Genomic DNA, 24,937 nt, shown 5'->3' on the forward strand with positions numbered 1-24,937 from the left:
CAGTCCGGTGTCCAGCCCGAAGTGCCTCAGTCCGGTGTCCAGCCCGAAGTGCCTCAGTCCGGTGTCCAGCCCGAAGTGCCTCAGTCCGGTGTCCAGCCCGAAGTGCCTCAGTCCGGTGTCCAGCCCGAAGTGCCTCAGTCCGGTGTCCAGCCCGAAGTGCCTCAGTCCGGTGTCCAGCCCGAGATCTCCCCCCTCTCTTCTCTTCCCTCTCTCTCCCCCCTCAATATCTCTCTCTCCTCTCTCTCTTCCCTCTCTCTCTCCCCTCTCTTTCTCTCTCTCCCCCTCTCTCTCTCTAGGCCCGCCTAGCAACCAATCACCTGCTGGTTAATTCGAAAGGTTACTGAGGGAGCTCCGCCCTCCATCCATCACTATGCTCGCTCTCCGCTCTGCAGTGAACATGAGAGCAGCAGCGGCTGGGGGAAGCAGGGCAGAGATAACGATCTATCTGTCGCCTGCCCGCAGTCGAGTGGTAGATTGCAATCAGCGTCTTGCTGAACCCGCCCTAGGGCCATCGAATGCTCCCTGAATCAACAACCTATGGTGTTATTTCTTGATACAGTGCGTTATGTGTTGTTCTGACATAAAGCTTGCTGTACACTAAAAACAACAACATGCTGACATCAACCCGATAGCAGAATAACTCCATGATTGGTGTTCTGCTGTAATGGAGGTTTAGGATGTCAGCAATGGGAAGGAGAACAAACTTTTTGCCGATGCTGACTTTAATTTGGTGGTCATCTTCAAATTCTATTGTCAGCAGTTTTCTCTCCAGCTCTTTGGTCTCCTTACATGTTGTGTCAACAATGACACCTTTGTAGTGCAGTTTTTCTGCAGTATATTTGACCTTTTTGATGCTAGTGGGTGACTTAGGGCTGAACAATTTATGAAGCCAGGTCCTCTTCTTCCTAGTTTGCTTATTCTCCTTTTCTTTCCTCTCTTCCTTCAGCCCCAAAATCTTAATGTCATCTTGCTTCTCCGTCTCCTTCTGCATCTTTTTGTTCATGTCAATATTGGATGACATTTGGCCCACTAGGTTTTCTAGGCAACTGTTCCAGAACCTTTGATATTGGTTTACCTTGTCCTGGTAATATTTGAAGCTGACGTTAAGGGCATCCACTGCTTGGCTGAGCTTCGTTATTTCAGCTTGTTGCTGCAGCTGAAATTCATTTTCCTTTGTGACATCCATGTCAGTATTGTTCAGGATATCTTGGGAGTCCATTGCTTTTGAAAGCCCAGCATCCTGTAAAGCCTTTGGGTTTGTCAAATTTTTCTCTTTTTGTGGAATATATTTGCTGCCTAAGGAGAGGCAGACTTTAGTTGCTGTCAAGTCTCCACCTCTGTTAGCAGCAGCTGCATTCTCATAAAAAAGAAGATCTTTAACCTTAGGAACTGGTCCAAGATCCTTGAAAATTTGATAAAGACTGTCTTGTTGGTTTGGGATGACCACTTTTTCATATTTTGAAAGCAGCTTATGTGTGCTTACAATGTCCATTGCATGAAGCTCTATCACTGGATTCTTTAGGGAAATCATGTCAGAATATTCATTGAAGCCAAATTCTTCCTCTGGTTCTGGAACATTAAAAACCTCCTCAAACATGCTCCTGAAACGTGGATGGTTTTTGATTATATAGTCATTCTTGATTGAAGCTCCAGCATTTTCCTTGGGGAAATGGCTATTAATTAAGGTGTGGCCGACAAGCACAGCCACGATCAAGAAGTTCTCTTTTTGCCCTGATTCTGTTGACATTTTAAATTTCAGTATTCCAAAGTCATCTGGAGCTGCTATAGCTGGCTGGAAATACTGGTACATGAAAAGGCTAAGAGTCTCAAAGACTTCATCTGCACTTGCCTGGGGGAACTTTTTATGCAGGGCTTGTCTTAGGACTCTTGTCACATACCTTATTCCATAAGGTATACTGTGCACATCTGAGAATATTGCATTTAAGACTAGGTCTGCCATGTTAGTAGTGAGAGAAGGTATTTCCAATAATCTGTGATGTAAGTGAAATATCCCATCTATCACTTCAGTGAGCTTGTTGTGGAGGACATTACATTTTGCAGCCTGCCTGTAAAAGCTGAAGGCAGTCTCAATGCCCATTAATTTTCCTTCCACTATATCCTTGATATGAGTACATTTTTTCTCGACCTCATACTGAATAGCATTTCCCAAAAACTTGACAAAATGATATTCCTCTCTTGGAGTTGAGGCATGATTGTAGAGTCCGGGAAGAAGCCTTTCTTCAAGAATGGTATACTCATGTACTGACATCTGACATATGAGCTTGGACAGGTACTTTGGTTGGGTCTGTAGATGATAGAAGAGGTGCTGATAGGGTTCCAACCTCTGTGTCTTCCTGCTCAGTTCAAGCATGCGTTGTCTGTCAATGGACATCGCATCTTCAATGTCCATTCTGTTGTCCAGCTTTAGTTTTGGAAATCGGGACACAAGGCTTTCTAGTGTCCGTTTCCCATTCACAAGAATTGATATTTTCTTGTCCAAGGTATTCAACTCCTCTTTTAGTGTTTGGATGGCATTCATTTTAGTGGAAACTTCACCTTCTAGGTAATTTATCAATACCTCTTGGGGAGAAGGGATATCCAAGGAGGAGTCCAAGGAATGGGAATCCTTTAGACTGGAACTAACTGATAATCTTTTGCTTCGGAGCAACTTCTTGGAAAGCTTTCCAGCGTGGTTGCTCCCAACAATTGAGCGTATTTCTACAAGGGATGACATAACCTCATTCTCCATAGTTGTAAAACCTGTAAAATAAAAGAAAATGGTTTTAATTGTGTTCTAACCTTTCCTCACTTTGTCTAAAACTAAGAAAACAAAATTGTGAATATATACTGTATAGTGTGACTTTCTGGGCATTAGACACCAAAATGTTTGTCCCAAAGCACTGTCATTATTGTGACCCTAGCTGGCTTGTCTTCAGCCACATGGAAATAAACAGAAATTGAGCCTCTTTGGCAGCACATTAAAAAAAGGCTGACTTGAAGTGGTTGTAAAGGCTCAAGGTTTGTCACCTTCATGCATTCTATGCATGAAGGTAAAAAACCTTCTGTGTGCAGCAGTGCCCCCCAGCTCCCCCCCCCCCCCCAAATACTTACCTGAGCCCTATCGCAATCCAGCAATGTGCAAGACAGCCTCATTGTCCAAGGTCTCTGCCTCCTCATTGGCTAAGACAGCAAGCAGGAGCCACTGGCTCTCACTGCTGTCGATCACAGCCAGTCAGCCAATGAGGTGAGAGAGGGGGCAGGGCCAAACTGCAGCTCTGTGTGTGAATGGACACACAGAGCAGTGGCTTGGGAACATTACCACAACCTTCCCAAACCTGAGACCCCGTCCTCCTCTTCCTATTTCTTTTTCACCATTCATTAACCTTAGATTGGTCCTTAAAGGGCCCACTTAAAAAAAATGAGGGGATATTCACCTACCATGTAAGATATATCCATTCTGACTTTAAAATTGCTCAGGTAACAGTTTAATCCAAAGCCTGTCCACACTAGGCATAATAAAGTTATAATGTTGAGAACCAATTCTACACTATATACCATTCTGCTACATATGCAGATCTGTCACATATTATCCGGCTGTATGTACACAACGTAAAACAAGTATATGGCGTCAATGACAAACAATAAATACATGTAAGCCTAAAGAGCATCTGTGCCCAGACTATGGACATTAAAGTATTCCTATAATTTAACAAGCAGTAAGGGAGCTTTAAAACAAGCCCACCCTAACCCCTCTAGCTGTATATAATGTGAAGTCATTATTACCAAACAACAAAGATGTTACAGCACCTGCCTTGTGTTCCCATTAGGGGGCAGCACCTGCTGTGTTTCTATTAGAGGGCTGGATGGCTGCCAAGATTCAGCTCTCAATAGAAAAGAATAGGGAGAGGAGCTGACTTTGTCACTGCCTGTGTTATGAATGTGTGTGCACAGTACTTGTAGGTAGAGGTGAATGAGAAAAACATGTTTTTGTTCAAAATATGGGAAAAAAATGTAGACAAAGTTTCTTACTTTTTCGCTGAGATTCAACAGTGGTCATTTGATGAGAAATGTTTAAATTGGAGCACATTAGTGCAAATATAAACAAGATATTTGAAGAAAACGCCTTTAGCAGTCTAGTACAGTACTGCTCACCACGGAAGACAGAAAGTGTCTGCCTGCTACACTGTGACATCACACAGAGGTCCATGACCACAGAGGTCACATGACCACAGTGAGCACAGCTGATTGGTTGCTATTTTTAGATCTTGTTTTGAACAAAGAACTCTGGTCTAAGGAGCCCAGTAATATGTTACATAAGGGGTTATGCACTGTAATTATCAGGAATACTAATGGGATTAATTCACAAACCCCTGAATACATATATTAATTGTGCTCACATGTAATATTTAAACTTGACTACATTGAAAATGACTGTAATATTTTATATATAAAATAACATTTGTATCTTAGTGTGTTAGCTTTGTGAATGAAGCCTGCAGAGTGGTGTAAAATCAGGCTGTTTTAATAGGAGAAATTGTTGAAATCAATAAATCAACCAAATGTTAATTTACAGCAGTTTGTCTTGGGGTAGGGCTGGTGGGGGGGGGGGGGGGGGGTTGTTAGGCGGTTTCCATCCCCCACCTTTAGCTGTGGAACTGTAATTTTCAAATCTCAGTGGATTCAACTGAAAATAACAGTCATTTTTTTCAAATTTAGAGACTTCAACCTGCTGCTGAGGCATGGTATGGGGGATGGGCAACACACCTTTATAAACAGTGCTACCCGTACTAATGCAAGTCCAGAGCCATGTTTAGATAGCTTGTTGGGTGATGATGTTGTCTGCCTTTCAGAGGGGACACTGGAGGTTTAATTCACAGAATTAATACACCAGGATAGTATGCTTATATTCTATACACACATCAATCTACAGTATATTTAATGTAAACAGGAAGCTCTCCAGCAGATTGTTGCAGTGTACATGGATGAGGCAAACCATTTAAAGTATAACTGGAGGCAAACCTTTTTTTCTAGTTATGGATAGAGTGGAGAGGGATTAGAACCCCTGTCAGATTTTATTGCTGTCTGTGTCTCCGTTAGGGAGATTTGCCCTCTCTATTTGTCCTGATTACCATTATCACTGAAAGTAAAAGAAAATCCTACATTTTGGGTTGTTCCCAGAAAAGTAATAGGGGGGAAATCTTCCAATGGGGACACTAGAGTCTCCAAGGAATCCTGTTAATTTGCTGGGATTTTCTTCTCGCTTCCTCTTTGGCTATGGGACAAGAAGTGAAGGGAAAGGCACAGATGGCGAAAAAAAAAAATTCTGACAGGTTATAACCCCTCCCTTACTCTATCCAAAATTAAAAAAAGGGATGCCTGTAGTTCTACTGACGGGTGATTAAAATAATCAGCTTTTATTTATTCATGTTGCTTGAGGTGATTGTAGCCGAATTAGTGAATTTGCGACAGAAACAATTGAGTACTGTCCGTGATACTTTTTTTATTTGCACTAACTTACAATTTTGAGGACAAGCTTTCGGGGAATGTCCCCTTCTTCAAGGTCCAAGCAGTACTATACAAATCACAAAGTTTTAGCAGAATGTTAGAAGAGATGGGAAAAAAAAAAGGCTAGAGATAAGGCACAGCAAAAGCAAAGGAGGGGGGGGGGGAGAGGGTAAGGCAACACTCACATCACAGAGGGAGTGAAGCTTGAGAAGCTTGGGTTTCCCAAAATTAAAAAATACTGGTGTAAATGATTATGAATTGTGAGCTGGAGTTTGGATTCAATTTGTTAGTGTATCTAAATCTGCTAATACATGTAACACTCCCCTACCTCCAACAAACTGGTGCTGTCTTCATTCCATTAACGCCAATGATGCGGCTTATTTTATTTAATTAACACCAATGATGGCAAATTTATTCTATTCCATTAATACCAAGGATGGGGCTCATTTTATTCCATTAATACCAAGGATGGGGCTCATTTTATTCCATTAATACCAAGGATGGGGCTCATTTTATTCCATTAATACCAAGGATGGGGCTCATTTTATTTCATTAATACCAAGGATGGGGCTCATTTTATTTCATTAATACCAAGGATGGGGCTCATTTTATTTCATTAATACCAAGGAAGGGGCTCATTTTATTTCATTAATACCAAGGATGGGGCTCATTTTATTCCATTAATACCAAGGATGGGGCTCATTTTATTCCATTAATACCAAGGATGGGGCTTATTTTATTTCATTAACACCAAGGATGGGGCTCATTTTATTTCATTAACACCAAGGATGGGGCTCATTTTATTTCATTAACACCAAGGATGGGGCTCATTCTATTCCATTAACACCAAGGATGGGGCTCATTCTATTCCATTAACACCAAGGATGGGGCTTATTTTATTTCATGGACATTTCATGGTTTATTTTATTCCACTGACTTTAATCCCACTGATAACAATTATGGGGGTTATTTTTCTCTCAATGACACAGAAATTTGAGACTTATGTTGCTCCCATTGTCACAGTGATGGGATTTATTTTTTTACTTGGCTGGTAAACGCAATTATTAACAAAATCCTGGGGTATATTTTACTTTTCGGTGTATTTGTTTGAAGGAAGGGTGTCAGGGCGTTTGGATCAGATAGTAGACGGCTGTGTTCAAAGGCTACTTGAGATACCTTCAGCATTTGACCTTTCCCATTGTGGAGTCACCTCTTTTGGGTGAGCCTTTTCAGTCTTAGGTAGAGGTGACCCAAATTGGCTTAATGACATGGATGGATTACTGGTATTCTGAAGTGCCGCAAGTTTTTGAACTATGCTTGAGATATATTAACACACCGCAGGGTGTGTTTGGTAAACATTGAATTATAAAAAAGTAAACATACTGTACTTAATCTAAGCTGAAAGTCACTGAGCTAAGATACTTTCCAATGGCGTATATTAACACTAAAACACAAAGATGTACGTTTCATGTTTTTATTGGTATTTAATAAATGTTGGTAGATTCAGTGGGGGAGTTGATAAAGAGTGTTGCAAGAATAAAGTCAACGCTACTCTCACAAACTGAAAAATTGGAGCAGGTTCTGCAACTGCAACATCGGCTGGCTATAAAAAAATATGACAGCAGGCCGACTTTTGAATGACGCATGCGCCATTCAAATGCTAGGCGGACTTGGGCATTCTCTGTGGAGGGGCGGGCGTGAAATGGCATCAAGGCACTGCTTGGCGCGTTTTTAAATTGTGGGGCTGTGGTCATTGGCCGAGTGCGGCATGAGTCTCACTGAGCTCTTGGTCCTTCTCTTTTCTCTGGCCGGCCGGGCAGCATTACAGAGTGCCAGAGGGCACTAATACAAAGGGCTGTCCTGTCCTGCTTCCACTCACAGCTGCTTGGCAAAATTGGACAGGGGTAGGGGTAGGGATGTAAAACAGAGCACAGGGATCAAATATGTGCATATACCATACAAAATGCAGGTTTCAAGAACATGTACTGTGTAGTGTGCAGAGGTCAGGAGCAGGTAATGTGCATAGTTCAGGGGTCAGAAATTAGTAATGTACAGATTGCTGGGGTCAAGAGTATGTAATGTAGGAGTGCAAAACATACAAAATGCAGGGATCAGGAGTGTGTAATGTTCATAGTGTAGCCTGCTGAGTGGTACAGCATGTGGCACATTATCACTTGCATTGTCAGACTAAGTAAGGCCATTTTACTGCTCCCCCTTAAGTTGCAAAGTGTATACATGTGGCTTCAATGCTTTACATTGTGGTGCAGCAAAAGTGATATTGCCTGGAGAGCTCGGCGGACACTACCACTTGCTGAATTCAACCCATTCAACTGAATGGGGCTGTGCAGCAACCGTGTGCAGTGCACATGGCTGCAGCTGAGTGGTGTTGGATTTTAGGGGTTAAAACAGGTGGTGAGGAGGCAACATAATGCTTCCTCACCACCTGTCGAACAACTCTAAATATTGATCCACCACAGATCACTCTTTAGAGAGCAACACAACTGTAAAAAGGAGCCCTGCAGCTATATTTACACTTGTGGCTGAGGAGCAGTAAAAATGCAAGGTTGAGCTGTGTTATCACCACCCAGCCATTCCCTTTAAGCTGCAAAGGCAGCAAAAGGGGGTGTACAAATGCTGCAGCCAAATTGTGCAGCAAAAATTGTCCCTGCTGTTGAGTTCACTGGGCAGGGACAGTTGCGGGTATAAGGGGTTTAAACAGTTGGTGAAGAGGCGATATAATTCCTCCTCACTGCCTGTCACATTCCCTTTAAAGAGCAATCCAAATGTGGATTGTTCTTCAGAGGGCACCTCATGTGTAAATGAGACCTAAGGCTGTTCAGATGATACAGTAATTTCTATCAGTTCAGCAGGGGCCTGGGAAAAGGAGTGGGACTACTTAATATTTACTTCGGGGCACCGCTGCTGCTGGTCTGCAGCAATTACAAAAAAAACAAACTTGCCTGTGTCTGAAAATCATCAAATAGTCCGGCAGAGTAATCATCTTGCAGTTCACAGCAATAACATTGATACAGGCACAAACAGGCACAAATTTTAATTCAGTTGTCGGGTACTGTAGCACAAGGATTACTCCGCCAGGGGCCCAGGAAGTTTTTTTAATTGCTGCAGACCAGGAGAGCAGTCAGCAGTACATGGAAGTAAAAGGTCCCACTCTGCCGACGGACCCCTGTTGAATTGCAAGCTCTGGGCCCCATACAGGAGGACCAGAGGTACCCCCTTATCGCTCTGCACAGGAAGGCAGAAGACCATACAGCGAAGAACTAGTGCAGAGTTCAGTTTAAATCTGTTCTAATGGCAGAACGTTTTTTTACTTTAATGCCTTCAGTGCATTAAGGTAAAAAAACCTTCTGAATGCAGCTCCCCAGCCCCCCTTATACTTACCTGAGCCCCATTTCGATCCAGCATGTGCATCAAAACATGAAGAAAAATAGATCAAATTTGTGTTGTTCCTCTAAAAAAAATTGAAGAAAAGTGAATATTAGACTGTTCAAAAAAATATCAGTATTTGTATTCTTCTTTACAAACTCAAACATTCACTATATAAACTGAAAAATGTTTGAAGATTTTGCTTTCCTTTGAATGACTTAATGAATATTTGGTTGTAGTCGCACTGTTTCTGAGAACTGCTGTACATCTGTGTTGCATGGAGTCACCCAACTTCTGGCCCCTGTGATCAGGTATTCCAGCCCAGGATGATTGGACTACATTCCACAGTTCTTCTCTGTTTCTTGGTTTTGCCTCAGAAACTGCATTTTTGATGTCACCCCACAAGTTTTCTATTGGATTAGGATCCGGGGATTGGGCTGGCCACTCCATAACGTCCATCTTGTTGGTCTGGAACCAAGATGTTGCACGTTTACTGGTGTGTTTGGGGTCGTTGTCTTGTTGGAACACCCATTTCAAGGGCATTTCCTCTTCAGCATAAGGCAGCATGACCTCTTCAAGTATTCTGATGTAATCAAACTGATCCATGATCCCTGGTATGCGATAAATAGGCCCAACACCGTAGTATGAGAAACATCCCCATATCATGATGCTTGCACCACCATGCTTCACTGTCTTCACAGTGTACTGTGGCTTGAATTCAGTGTTTGGGGGTCGTCTGACAAACTGTCTCCGGCCACTATACCCAAAAAGAACAATCTTACTTTCATCAGTCCACAAAATGTTGCGCCATTTCTCTTTAGGCCAGTCAATGTGCTCTTTGGCAAATTGTAACCTCTTCAGCACATGTCTTTTTTTCAACAGTGGGACTTTGCGGGGGCTTCTTGCAGATAGCTTGGCTTCACATAGGCGTCTTCTAATTGTAACAGTCCTCACAGGGAACTTTACACCTTCTTTCATCTTCCTGGAGCTGATTGTTGGCTGAGTCCTTGCCATTTTGGCTATTCTTCTATCCATTCAAATGGTAGTTTTTCGCTTTCTTCCACGTCTTTCAGGTTTTGGTTGCCATTTTAAAGAATTTGTGATCATTTTAGCTTAGCGGCCTATCATTTTCTGCACTTCTTTATATGTTTTCCCCTCTCCAATCAACTTTTTAATCAAGGTACACTGTTCTTCTGAACAATGTCTGGAACGACCCATTTTCCTCAGAATTTCAGAGAGAAATGCACTGTAACCAGCATGTACATTTGCTGCCTTCCTTCCTTAAATAAGGGCAATAATTGCCACCTGTTTTTCAAAGAATGAAAGACCTCACTAATGGAACTCCACACTGCTATTATTTTGAACATGCCCCTTTCAATTAGTGATTCAATTACACAGAATCAGCAGCATACATGTCATGACTGTTGGGTCTGTTGGATTTCTATTAGTCTACTACACTGCTAGTAAATTATTTTCAGCAATGACCAAGTCCTTCATACTAAAAGGGTGCCTAGAACTTTTGCTGAGCCGAAAAAGCTGACATTCGTCAACAGCACCAACCAAAGCATTGGGAGGTAGGACATTTTTTGCATCTAGCGTTGAACATCAGGGCAAGCCTGGTCCTGCCTGACAGCGAATGGGATAAACCAGATATTACACATTCATGTCCCATGCTGCAGAATGGTAAGCAGCAACAGTCTGGTGTGAAGATGGGGATATGGGACTTCCTCAAGAAGGACCCCATTAAATCCTTAACGCTTATGCAAAATCAGGGTCGGTTGGTCCTAGACTTCAGAGTCTGAACATGGGAGTGAAAAGTTTGGAGCATTTCTAGGGGAAGGAAAAACTTTGCACAGGACAAGGATTAGAATCAGGCTCAGATATTCAGAGCAATGAAAGGATCCAGCTCTGAGTTCTATTTCTAGAATTTGAGGATCATCCAGGATCTCAATAGGATCTGCACAGTCTGATGGATGTTGACTGACCTGTTGGCATTTTGCACAGTAGAGTAGCAGATGGCTAAAGAGGGATCACTTTGATGCATTTGGCCAGCTTGAATATGTATTGCAATATATGGAAAGCAAGAATCCTTGTTTACTAGTAATAAGTAAGTGTGCATTGAGAAGACCCTTGGTACAGTAGACAGGTCCAAGGCATGGCAATACTTAGAAAAAAAGGCTACAAGGCCTGGAAAGTCCCCCACATGAAAGTTACAATGACAAACCTGGCAGACTCCATGCAACGTTTAAGTACCCAATAGGAGAAGTTATCAGCCATTAGTTGCAGTATGAGGCAGATGTCCCTGTGGTACTGATCTCAGGAGAGAGAAGCTGTGTCAGACCAGAGTGATGGCTTGCCAAACCAAAGGCAAAAGAGATCCTCAATGTCTGAAGTCCTGGGAACAGTAGTAGGATGGGGCCATCTAAGGATTCAGCTTGGCATAGAACAGTCTATGCAAATACATTTAGGCTAGGTGTTAAGCCTATAGACTAAAGCTCCCCATGTACCAACCCATCTGAGGGGATAGGGTAGACTTCCACATTGGCCACAGCTACAGAAGCTGTAGAAAATAACAGAGATAGATTCTGGAGGAGAAGGTGAGGCAGACTGATTGCAGTTAACATGACCTTTGGCAAAAATGGCATGATGCCTTACAGAGATAACCAACAATATATATAATTCCAGGTATATAGAGTATAGTAGCAGCAAGGGTTACTGATGCACCACCTGTAGAACAAGCCCTTAGGTACTCACTGATTGCAATCCGGGTGCGCAACAACAGCCCCCTCAAGGGCATCCCAAACATTCTTCACTGTACCGGTGGTCATACCCTTTAGGAAGGATCTTCAGAGACAGGGTACCACCAGTGGATGGACCTCAACCCTGGAACTGTATAGCACCATGCAGATAGCTCAAATACAATGCACTAAGTGCCAAGGTGAGCACCTCACACAGGATCCAGTGCCTAGAGCAAAGTTTGGCTCCACATTTTCTCTCAGGTGGGATCTGGGCACAATCCTCCAAGGCTCTATCAAGGAGTCAACCAACTTGCAAAGCTGCAAAATGAAGTGGCAGTGGCTATGGAGCAACTAGGAATCTTCACAGAAGAGTCTTGAAGAAAATAAATCATAAAAAGAAACCATTACTTCTCTCAGAAAAAAGAGCTGAAGTCCATACTCCTAAAGCAGAACTTCTAATACTTTTGGGTGATATATATATATATATTTATTTTTGAGTGGGTTCCTATTGGGAAAGTGCAACACTACTTGTGCATGGACAGTGGGAAGCCAGCTGTAAAGCACCAGAAAGTCACTGCCGGCTTCCACATCCAAGATGGCCGTGCCGCGGAACCCTAAGACCGGCAAAGAACTGGCCTTGGTGAGGACAGCGCTGGATCCCTGTTATGTTTATTAAAAGTCAGCAGCTACAGTATTTTTTTTTTTTTTAGGGCAAAGTTCCTTTTAAGGATAATAGCGAAAAACTGAGGCATGCTAAGAGCTGGAGGAGTTATTCTGCGCCATCCTTACTGCTTTCTTGTTTTAGCATCCCATCTCCTGAAGGTGGCAGCATAACACAGGGTTAAAACTATAGATCCTGTGTCATGTACTATACTGTACAAATGAGAATTGTGTTTGTTGTACAAATAAATACTGGAATCACCATGGTAAGACTAAAATGCCAATTAAAATAATAAATCTGGACTTACCTGTCTCACAGGTAAATATCTTCAGATAACATGTTGGGGAATACTGTAAATCTGCCCATGAAGCGGCACACTTGTAAGATGTAGTCCAGCAAAAGTGACATGCAGAAAAAAAAAATTGCTGCTAAATGTAATTCCCTTGCCGGTTTCTTTATGGTTGCATGGGGTCCCTCCAAAATCTATACCAAATCCTTATCTAGCCATTCAGCTTGACTGGTCAGGAAATAGAGAAGCAGGAAGCATGCACCCCCCTACTTCCTGAACCATACCATGCCAGGCCACGCCACGTGCCCTCAACTTGGTAGGGGTACCTTGCCTGCTTCATAGGGACAAGGGCCTCATCACCACATCCCTAGGCTGGTGGATGTCGGGGGGGGGGGGGAGTCTTTAGGGAGTGGACTTATCAAAACCTGGTGCAGCGCTCAACCTAAATGTTACCTACTAATAAATAAATACAATAATCATTATTTTTAGGTGACATCCCAAAACGCACTTTATAACGCATTGATACACCATAAATAGTCACTCCAAAACGCACTTTTTAGTGTATCATATATCTTTTTGTGACATTAGGTTGGGGCCATATACAACAATAAGAAAAAATAGTAAATAGCAGTTTTTTCTCTTTTCTTCTGTAAAATTTATAGTTTTTTATCCTAAGTAGTATTTATGGCATTAGTTTTTATAGATATCAACAAAAATGATTTTAAATAGGTATAGATCGCCATATTAAATAGTCATCACCTCCTTATATATTTTTAGTACATTCGATATATGTTCAACTTTTGATTGCTATTAATAAAGGTTTAGAACTGCATTAGTGCAGATATACATGCCCTGTTTTAACTTATGTTTTTAGATTTAATAAAAGTGTAGGTTTCAGATATTAATAGTCCCCCGATTTGTATAGCTATTGAAGTTCCTGAGAGGTAGGAGCATCTCATAGATTATCTTCTATACAGGACCCCATTAAAATGGCCACCGTAGGGTTACCTACAGTTTAAAAGTGTTATTTCACATGCTCCGGTTTAATATATATTGATCAGTTATATAAATAAAAGCGTAGAAATATAAGTATCATCAATAATATTACATTTTCCCTGGTAATGGCCGCAGGAGATTTCCTGAGAGGTAGGAGCAATAAGCAGGTCTGCCTCTGAACTGTGATTGACATCCATTTTCCCTATATAAAGCCGCATGTCACCAATGACGTTACCCTGAGGAAGTCTCGTGATAACGGGACGTAACGCGTAGGAACGTGGTGACGTATTTTTGGCGTGGATGCCATCTTGCTACACCTAAAAACCCATGCAAGTACACCCATAGCATGTGGTTTTACAGCTTGTTCTATTTTAATGCAAAGTGAGTGGGCAATTGGCTATATATGTTCTTAAAAGTATATTAAACTGATTTCCACTATGGAAGATCTCTTCTATCTCTACCTTCTTAATCTTAATGTGAGTTGGCTGTATCTCATTTTAACATCTCTGGAGGTGACCCTGCTGCTTATTACGCATAGCAGTGAAGGGGATATCAAACGTTTTGGCCCGTTTGGGTCGCTTCAAGGAGCTGAGGGGGCAATTCAGCCGCTTATGGATTATTTCCCATTGGTTGTTATGCACATCCACTTTATCACCTGTACGTTTCAAAAAGCGTTGGAATACTTGGTGTTCACGCAACTTTGAATTTTTTATATATTTTTATATGCTTTTTTTGTATATTCTTTTTTATTTTTCTTTTGGACTTATTGCATAATATTATTTAAATTTAAGTGGTGTTGATGTTTTTCATAACATTATTTTTATATGTTCATATAATTTTGGTATATTTTTTTCTCTTGATGTTATAACACAGCACTTGTCACTTTTGTGGAATTTGATCCCTCATTTAGGGATTCACTTATTGTCACTTGGTTCTTTTCCTTATTGGGCATTATTGAGCCATTGTGATCACTATTTTGTGAGCTATTGGTCCCAATTTCAGGGATTCTTTGTATACTGTTTGTTTTTTATTCACATCAGTACAGTCCCATTTGGACTTTTTGTTTTCACTGTTTTTTGTTATGGTACCATGTTTAGTCACTTCTTTGTTTTCACTTTAGCTCCCTGAGTGGATCAGTTCACTTCACGATAAGGGACTATTATTCACAGTGTACACTAATAGTCACATAAAAATAATGATTATTGTATTTTATTTATTAGTAGGTAACATTTAGGTTAAGCGCTGCACCAATATATATATATATATTTGTCTACTCTAGTATCCATTTGATATATGGTTGGGTGCTAGCAGCCCTCCCCATTCGGTAGCATTGTTCATCTAGTAGCGCAGGAGGCTCATACTGTAGTTATCAGAACCTGGAATTCCTCTTAGGCCCCTTTCACACTTGGTGGAACCCATCAGCGGATCTGCTCTCTCAGCGAGGGGATCTGTCCGCTGATCCCCGCTGAGGAAGCAGGTGACAGATCCATGTCCGCTCTGCTTATGCAGAGCAGACATGAACACAGCCTGCTGTCCTCTATGGGCTGTTGGATGTAAACGGGCCACCTGTCCATTTCCACCCGTCATCTGATCCAATCCGTCAGACAGATGGGGAATGGATCCCCATCCGTCTCTTTTTAGTGGGTAGGATCAAACCGGATGCAGGAGGGTGTAAACGGACACATGTCCGCTTACACCCACCGCTCAATAAAGAGCAATGGATCGTCCGATCGGATCCGCTTGAAATACAGACAACCAGGCCTGATTAGTCTGCTCATGTGAAAGGGGCCATAAGGATAGCAGGTCCCCAGATATCTTGTCTGGTTACTCATTCCCACCGAAAATACACTGTAAATAAACACACAAACACTGTTGACAATGTATGAAAAGAAAAAAAGTCCCACAGTGTTAATTCATCACCATCATCCAGCGATGTAATCACAATGAACAACACCCTACTACCCTCTGATAGAAGCACAACTATTCACTCTGCCATTAAAAAACATGCCCCACAGTGTAAATCCATCATCAATTACACTGTCCAGCGATTTAATTTAAATCTAGTGTCAGTCACAATGAGCAATGCCCGGCCGACTCGCCAACACAAACACGACATCGCACACCGATGGTCAATGAATATGTCCCACGGTGTAAATCCAGCATCAGTTACGTTGTCCAGCGAAGTAGATCCAGTATCAATCGCAATGAACGACGACTCGCCAATATAAACGTGACGACCTGCGCCAACAATCCCCTCCTACTGGGATGTCCAGACCAGTCAGTGATATTGGCTGAAGTCATTCACCAAATATTTTGCTGGCCAGCTTGTTTATAATTTGAAAAAAAGAAAAACCGCAGGCAGTGGGGGCCACACAGTGTCAATGGTTTTAAAGGCTAAATTCACCTTTAGTAGCATGTTACATTTTACACCCTAAACATGGGTGTAACACGTAACATGCACCCAGGGGCGGACTGAACATTTGGAAACTTGGGCACTGCCCGAGGGCCCGGGGTCAGTAGGGGGCCCCATGAGATGCCCCTGGTACCTTTTTCATAGGCTTTTTTGAGTTTGGGCAAGGACACAGGGTCCCCATGATCCCTTATTGCCTGGGGTCCCCATGAGTTGTCAGTCCACCCCTGCATGCACCTATTGAACCTGTACCAAAGCCCCCTTCTCTGTGACAGCAGCTGTGGGTTCTTCTCCGTGTACCTGCTGCCAAATTTTTTAAATGGTGTGGCTGTGCAGTGGGCAGAGATCTGTGAATTAATGAATTAATGATCCACAAAGGCAGTTCGACTTGTGGTTTGAAAAGACTGCGAACATGCTGATCAGTTCGCTCATAGTCCATTTACACTGCCTACAGCTCTGCAACTGAACGCCCGTACGTTGGTATAAGCCAGTGTTTCTCATCTCCAGTCCTCATGGACCCCCAACAGGTCATGTTTTCAGGATTTCCATTATTTTGCACAGGTGATTTGATCAGTTTCACTGCCTTAGTAATTACCACAGCTGTTTCATCTGAGGGAAATCCTGAAAACATGACCTGTTGGGGGTCCATGAGGACTGGAGTTGAGAAACACTGGTATAAGCACAGAGGGTGTGGCTAGCGGTGACGTCACCACGCACTCCGACGCACGTGTCCGGATCACGTGATCGTACTACCACCATTTTGAGTGCAGGCAGGCAGGTGAGACACTGGATACAGGGCTCTGTGCCCTGATGTATCAAATGCTTTTTTCTTACTTATTGTGAGTGTGATTTTAAGGGGGTTTTTTTTACAATAAATTTGTTGGATAATATTACACTGGCGAGTTCTTTCTTTACCCACATGTGCTAATTTGGATATGAGAGGATCTTCCTTTGGAGTTTGTTTGGTGGAATACCGGATATATATTGATATGCTGATTGATTACCAACACATGAGGATCTTCTTTTGGAGTCTTTTTGGTGAATATATACTAATATGCTGGTTAATTACTAGCACATGGTGAGTGTGCATTTTGATGGGGTGTTCTGAGCACTGAATATCACATTTGATGAAGGAGGATCTCAGTACTTCATTGATTGAGGATCATTGATATATGGACTTTTTTGAATGGACTATATTGAGATCCCTTATTTATGTTATTGCACTATTAATTTGCACATATTTGGTGGTGGTTATATATATTTGTGCAAATTAATTTATTGATTCAATTTAGGATTGCGCTATTATTTGTGGTTATTTTGTTTATCACAACTTATTATTATTTACAGTTTTTTATTAATAGCAGCACCTATTAATTATATCCACTCTCTGTTATATTGGCGCAATAATGTTGGTATAGGAGGAGTGTCATACTCATAGAGACATTTCTTTGGTGACTAACCTTATAGTAAGCACAGACCTGCAGGTATTGTGTGCAGGAGCCTGAGGCTGCATTCACACTTCAGTGTTTTGTAGCTTAACCTGTTTTGTAGACGCCGAGCGCCCGCACATTTGCGTTCTATTAAAAAAGAACATATGTGCTGAGAGCGCGTGCCCTGCGAGCTCCCAGCACACATGTCCAGTACTCAGGGAAAGGTCCCGGTCTCCTCTTTCAATTGGGACCTTTCCCGATCATGTGACGGCGTGTCACAGCGGTCACATGACCTTAAACCCGCCTTGCCTCCCGGCTTCTGAAACCCTTAAAGGGACGGGAGGCACCGGCGCAAAGGGGTTAAAGCTCGAAGCTCCAAACTTAAAAAATCGATTGTTCACTATGGTGCCTGTTTGCTCGATCAACTGTGAACAGGCACCATAGAGAGCAATTGATTTTTTAAGTTTGAGCTTTTTTGGGGATTCAAGCTACAAAACAGTCAAGTCTGAATGCAGCCTAATATTGCACCCGTGATTCTGTGACTGCAGGCTCCAGAAGCTTAGTTTTTAATTGTGGAGGTAGCTATCTACCTAGAAACTAATGACGGGGGATCCATTTTGGTAGTGATACTATTACTAAGTAAATGACGTCTGGCTGCAGCAGGCTGATGTTTGGGTCATTGAGCTGGGCAAATGTGGCCATTCAGTTTGGAGAACTTGAACCAGCTAGTGTTTGGGTCTAACTCAACATGGATCCAAACCTCAAGCTCATTCCTACTCCATACTAGGGATAAGCTTTGAGTTTGGGTCGACAGAGAATTGCACTTGAACTCTAGTTGTTCAAGGTTTGCTACATAGAAAAGCTAAATGGCCAGATTTCGCCTGTTTGCCTACCCGATCCTCCAGCAGCTGCTGTAGCCAAAATTTGCATCAGTTAGTGGTGGTACCACCTAGCAACCAATCACCTGTTGCTTAATTCGAAAGGTTAACTAAGGAACTCTGACCTCCATCCAGCACTATGCTGCCTCCCACTCTCCGCTCTGTAGTGGACAAGAGAGTGGCTGAGGCTGGGGAGAAGCAGAGCCGTGTTCACAAGCCAGCTGTCGGTAGATTACAATCGTCAGCTTGCCGAACCCTGTCCTAAGACGATCGGATGCTCCCTGGATCGACAACCTATGGTGTTATTTCTTATTTCTGTAGCCAAACTTTGTATCAGTTGGTGGTGGTATCACTACTGCCACTAAATGAGTGACTTCCCCTCCCGCTGGCTTGTTTCATGTAGTAAACAATCCAGCGGGTATCTCCGAGTGAAGTCATTGACCAAATATGGTCAATGACATTAGGTAGCATGGCTTGTTAAAGCGGAATTAAAGTCCCACTGTGACCCACCATGAAGGCAGGTTTCTCTAAATAAACACAGTGAGTGATCGGTACCGGCAGGGTACAGGAGTCAGCATGGCGGAAGACAGTGAGAGTTGAGGACTGTGTCCCTGTTGGCAGAGCCCTTAAAGCGGAGTTCCAGACATTTTTGTGATTATTAAAAGTCAGCAGCCTACAAAAACTGCAGCTGCTGACTTTTAATAAACACACCCTTACCTGTCCCAGAGTCCAGCCATGTTCTCACACACGCAGTCCCTTCTCTCCTTCTGTCCTCCATGGCGCCAGCATCTCAACTGTGGGCACCAAACTATGACAGCTTCACAGCCTGGTGCCCACTGCGCATGCGCAAGTCACATACTAATTGCTCTGGCAGTCTTCTGGGATCTGTGAAAGTTGCCAGGAGACTAAGAGGGAGGAGGGGGCCGAACTTCCGGCTCACTTCCCTGTGGCAAACTGAGCCGGAAGTGGGAGCGGGTACCTGTCACAAACAGGTATCCGCTCCTCCCTCCCCTCCAAATGGTGCCAAATATGGCAGTGGAGGGGGAAGGAGGAGGCAAATAAGTGAAGCTTCCACTTTTGAGTGGAACTCCACTTTAAGAGATCTCCTCTTCCCCACACAGCACATATGTCAGGAATTGACTAGCCAATAGTGGTGGGACTCACCTGCCTTGTGGGCTGCAGTACCAGGGCTGGCCAGCGGGTGCTCTCAACAACCAGAGGCTCACTTCGGCAATTAGCCATCACCTGGGGTTGATTGCAGGTGGTGTATTTAAGTGATGGCCAGACCTGCAGTCTGTGCCTTGTTGTACTGTTTGCTTGGCCCTGGTTTCCTGATCCTGTTTCTGCCTGTCCTGACGCTGCCTGAACTCTGCCCGTACTGACCTCGGCTAGTCCTGACCACTCTCCCGCCTGCTCCTGGTACTCCGTTTGCCCATTTGCTATGACCCGGCCTGCCTGACTATTGTATTGTATGTTTGTTATCTGTTGGAGGTTTGGTTCAGTTTGTTTGCACTGTGTTATGTTTAGTTTTGCACTGCGTTTTGTATTGTTAGTCTCAATAAATTATATTATTTACTATATCTGAAACCTGCGTTTCCCTGTGTCAGTCCACACACTTCTGGTCACACCCGCATCCCTGACATTACAACAAGGCCATCCTGACCAGAAGTGGCTGCACAGGGAAGCCATCTTGGCTTGTTGCTGGGAAGGATGGATCTTGATGAGGTTGTGTATTTATCTCTGCTAGTGTTTGATGACAGAGAATATGCTTATCAGACTCTGAAGGAGTATACCCGGGATCAACTGCTAGAGTGTATAAGGATCGCTCATTGTCTAGTTGATCAGGGCACAGAGTTTTCTGAGGTGCAGCCATTGATCCAGGTTTGTGTTGAGTTGGCTCGGTCCTGTACCCCTGAAAGCAGGAATGACTTTTTTCCCCCATTTAGTGTGGATCAAGTGGAATCACTGGTATGGTTGTTGGAGGATGATCCAGATTGTTTCCATGAGCACTATGCAGCTTGTCCATCACATGTGCTCATGGATTGCATAAACGCAGTGCAGTCTTTGATCAGACAGGCTATGTGTAAGCTGAGTTTTGTTCAACCAGTACTGCAGACATGGACAGATTTGTTACACCTAGCCTCAGTCGGCTTGCAATATCATTCCTCAGTCCGGTGTCCAGCCCGAAGTGCCTCAGTCCGGTGTCCAGCCCGAAGTGCCTCAGTCCGGTGTCCAGCCCGAAGTGCCTCAGTCCGGTGTCCAGCCCGAAGTGCCTCAGTCCGGTGTCCAGCCCGAAGTGCCTCAGTCCGGTGTCCAGCCCGAAGAGCCTCAGTCCGGTGTCCAGCCCGAAGAGCCTCAGTCCGGTGTCCAGCCCGAAGTGCCTCAGTCCGGTGTCCAGCCCGAAGTGCCTCAGTCCGGTGTCCAGCCCGAAGTGCCTCAGTCCGGTGTCCAGCCCGAAGTGCCTCAGTCCGGTGTCCAGCCCGAAGTGCCTCAGTCCGGTGTCCAGCCCGAAGTGCCTCAGTCCGGTGTCCAGCCCGAAGTGCCTCAGTCCGGTGTCCAGCCCGAAGTGCCTCAGTCCGGTGTCCAGCCCGAAGTGCCTCAGTCCGGTGTCCAGCCCGAAGTGCCTCAGTCCGGTGTCCAGCCCGAAGTGCCTCAGTCCGGTGTCCAGCCCGAAGTGCCTCAGTCCGGTGTCCAGCCCGAAGTGCCTCAGTCCGGTGTCCAGCCCGAAGTGCCTCAGTCCGGTGTCCAGCCCGAAGTGCCTCAGTCCGGTGTCCAGCCCGAAGTGCCTCAGTCCGGTGTCCAGCCCGAAGTGCCTCAGTCCGGTGTCCAGCCCGAAGTGCCTCAGTCCGGTGTCCAGCCCGAAGTGCCTCAGTCCGGTGTCCAGCCCGAAGTGCCTCAGTCCGGTGTCCAGCCCGAAGTGCCTCAGTCCGGTGTCCAGCCCGAAGAGCCTCAGTCCGGTGTCCAGCCCGAAGTGCCTCAGTCCGGTGTCCAGCCCGAAGTGCCTCAGTCCGGTGTCCAGCCCGAAGTGCCTCAGTCCGGTGTCCAGCCCGAAGTGCCTCAGTCCGGTGTCCAGCCCGAAGTGCCTCAGTCCGGTGTCCAGCCCGAAGTGCCTCAGTCCGGTGTCCAGCCCGAAGTGCCTCAGTCCGGTGTCCAGCCCGAAGTGCCTCAGTCCGCTGTCCAGCCCGAAGTGCCTCAGTCCGGTGTCCAGCCCGAAGTGCCTCAGTCCGGTGTCCAGCCCGAAGTGCCTCAGTCCGGTGTCCAGCCCGAAGTGCCTCAGTCCGGTGTCCAGCCCGAAGTGCCTCAGTCCGGTGTCCAGCCCGAAGTGCCTCAGTCCGGTGTCCAGCCCGAAGTGCCTCAGTCCGGTGTCCAGCCCGAAGAGCCTCAGTCCGGTGTCCAGCCCGAAGAGCCTCAGTCCGGTGTCCAGCCCGCAGAGCCTCAGTCCGGTGTCCAGCCCGAAGAGCCTCAGTCCGGTGTCCAGCCCGAAGAGCCTCAGTCCGGTGTCCAGCCCGAAGAGCCTCAGTCCGGTGTCCAGCCCGAAGAGCCTCAGTCCGGTGTCCAGCCCGAAGAGCCTCAGTCCGGTGTCCAGCCCGAAGTGCCTCAGTCCGGTGTCCAGCCCGAAGTGCCTCAGTCCGGTGTCCAGCCCGAAGTGCCTCAGTCCGGTGTCCAGCCCGAAGTGCCTCAGTCCGGGGTCCAGCCCGAAGTGCCTCAGTCCGGTGTCCAGCCCGAAGTGCCTCAGTCCGGTGTCCAGCCCGAAGTGCCTCAGTCCGGTGTCCAGCCCGAAGTGCCTCAGTCCGGTGTCCAGCCCGAAGTGCCTCAGTCCGGTGTCCAGCCCGAAGTGCCTCAGTCCGGTGTCCAGCCCGAAGTGCCTCAGTCCGGTGTCCAGCCCGAAGTGCCTCAGTCCGGTGTCCAGCCCGAAGTGCCTCAGTCCGGTGTCCAGCCCGAAGTGCCTCAGTCCGGTGTCCAGCCCGAAGTGCCTCAGTCCGGTGTCCAGCCCGAAGTGCCTCAGTCCGGTGTCCAGCCCGAAGTGCCTCAGTCCGGTGTCCAGCCCGAGATCTCCCCCCTCTCTTCTCTTCCCTCTCTCTCCCCCCTCAATATCTCTCTCTCCTCTCTCTCTTCCCTCTCTCTCTCCCCTCTCTTTCTCTCTCTCCCCCTCTCTCTCTCTAGGCCCGCCTAGCAACCAATCACCTGCTGGTTAATTCGAAAGGTTACTGAGGGAGCTCCGCCCTCCATCCATCACTATGCTCGCTCTCCGCTCTGCAGTGAACATGAGAGCAGCAGCGGCTGGGGGAAGCAGGGCAGAGATAACGATCTATCTGTCGCCTGCCCGCAGTCGAGTGGTAGATTGCAATCAGCGTCTTGCTGAACCCGCCCTAGGGCCATCGAATGCTCCCTGAATCAACAACCTATGGTGTTATTTCTTGATACAGTGCGTTATGTGTTGTTCTGACATAAAGCTTGCTGTACACTAAAAACAACAACATGCTGACATCAACCCGATAGCAGAATAACTCCATGATTGGTGTTCTGCTGTAATGGAGGTTTAGGATGTCAGCAATGGGAAGGAGAACAAACTTTTTGCCGATGCTGACTTTAATTTGGTGGTCATCTTCAAATTCTATTGTCAGCAGTTTTCTCTCCAGCTCTTTGGTCTCCTTACATGTTGTGTCAACAATGACACCTTTGTAGTGCAGTTTTTCTGCAGTATATTTGACCTTTTTGATGCTAGTGGGTGACTTAGGGCTGAACAATTTATGAAGCCAGGTCCTCTTCTTCCTAGTTTGCTTATTCTCCTTTTCTTTCCTCTCTTCCTTCAGCCCCAAAATCTTAATGTCATCTTGCTTCTCCGTCTCCTTCTGCATCTTTTTGTTCATGTCAATATTGGATGACATTTGGCCCACTAGGTTTTCTAGGCAACTGTTCCAGAACCTTTGATATTGGTTTACCTTGTCCTGGTAATATTTGAAGCTGACGTTAAGGGCATCCACTGCTTGGCTGAGCTTCGTTATTTCAGCTTGTTGCTGCAGCTGAAATTCATTTTCCTTTGTGACATCCATGTCAGTATTGTTCAGGATATCTTGGGAGTCCATTGCTTTTGAAAGCCCAGCATCCTGTAAAGCCTTTGGGTTTGTCAAATTTTTCTCTTTTTGTGGAATATATTTGCTGCCTAAGGAGAGGCAGACTTTAGTTGCTGTCAAGTCTCCACCTCTGTTAGCAGCAGCTGCATTCTCATAAAAAAGAAGATCTTTAACCTTAGGAACTGGTCCAAGATCCTTGAAAATTTGATAAAGACTGTCTTGTTGGTTTGGGATGACCACTTTTTCATATTTTGAAAGCAGCTTATGTGTGCTTACAATGTCCATTGCATGAAGCTCTATCACTGGATTCTTTAGGGAAATCATGTCAGAATATTCATTGAAGCCAAATTCTTCCTCTGGTTCTGGAACATTAAAAACCTCCTCAAACATGCTCCTGAAACGTGGATGGTTTTTGATTATATAGTCATTCTTGATTGAAGCTCCAGCATTTTCCTTGGGGAAATGGCTATTAATTAAGGTGTGGCCGACAAGCACAGCCACGATCAAGAAGTTCTCTTTTTGCCCTGATTCTGTTGACATTTTAAATTTCAGTATTCCAAAGTCATCTGGAGCTGCTATAGCTGGCTGGAAATACTGGTACATGAAAAGGCTAAGAGTCTCAAAGACTTCATCTGCACTTGCCTGGGGGAACTTTTTATGCAGGGCTTGTCTTAGGACTCTTGTCACATACCTTATTCCATAAGGTATACTGTGCACATCTGAGAATATTGCATTTAAGACTAGGTCTGCCATGTTAGTAGTGAGAGAAGGTATTTCCAATAATCTGTGATGTAAGTGAAATATCCCATCTATCACTTCAGTGAGCTTGTTGTGGAGGACATTACATTTTGCAGCCTGCCTGTAAAAGCTGAAGGCAGTCTCAATGCCCATTAATTTTCCTTCCACTATATCCTTGATATGAGTACATTTTTTCTCGACCTCATACTGAATAGCATTTCCCAAAAACTTGACAAAATGATATTCCTCTCTTGGAGTTGAGGCATGATTGTAGAGTCCGGGAAGAAGCCTTTCTTCAAGAATGGTATACTCATGTACTGACATCTGACATATGAGCTTGGACAGGTACTTTGGTTGGGTCTGTAGATGATAGAAGAGGTGCTGATAGGGTTCCAACCTCTGTGTCTTCCTGCTCAGTTCAAGCATGCGTTGTCTGTCAATGGACATCGCATCTTCAATGTCCATTCTGTTGTCCAGCTTTAGTTTTGGAAATCGGGACACAAGGCTTTCTAGTGTCCGTTTCCCATTCACAAGAATTGATATTTTCTTGTCCAAGGTATTCAACTCCTCTTTTAGTGTTTGGATGGCATTCATTTTAGTGGAAACTTCACCTTCTAGGTAATTTATCAATACCTCTTGGGGAGAAGGGATATCCAAGGAGGAGTCCAAGGAATGGGAATCCTTTAGACTGGAACTAACTGATAATCTTTTGCTTCGGAGCAACTTCTTGGAAAGCTTTCCAGCGTGGTTGCTCCCAACAATTGAGCGTATTTCTACAAGGGATGACATAACCTCATTCTCCATAGTTGTAAAACCTGTAAAATAAAAGAAAA

The 24,937-nt window shown here is 44.7% G+C and overlaps 2 pseudogenes; both read right to left on the reverse strand.

The window, feature by feature from the left end:
- Positions 1-797: 797 nt before the first annotated feature.
- On the reverse strand, positions 798-2,539 carry LOC149453550 (ras GTPase-activating-like protein IQGAP2; annotated as a pseudogene).
- Positions 2,540-22,956: 20,417 nt separating this feature from the next.
- On the reverse strand, positions 22,957-24,698 carry LOC149453551 (ras GTPase-activating-like protein IQGAP2; annotated as a pseudogene).
- Between the last annotated feature and the right edge of the window lie 239 nt (positions 24,699-24,937).

This window comes from Staurois parvus, unplaced genomic scaffold (genome assembly GCF_062004578.1).
Source record: "Staurois parvus isolate SC_StPar_1 unplaced genomic scaffold, SC_StPar_1.0 ptg000448l, whole genome shotgun sequence".
Classification (NCBI taxonomy): domain Eukaryota; kingdom Metazoa; phylum Chordata; class Amphibia; order Anura; family Ranidae; genus Staurois; species Staurois parvus.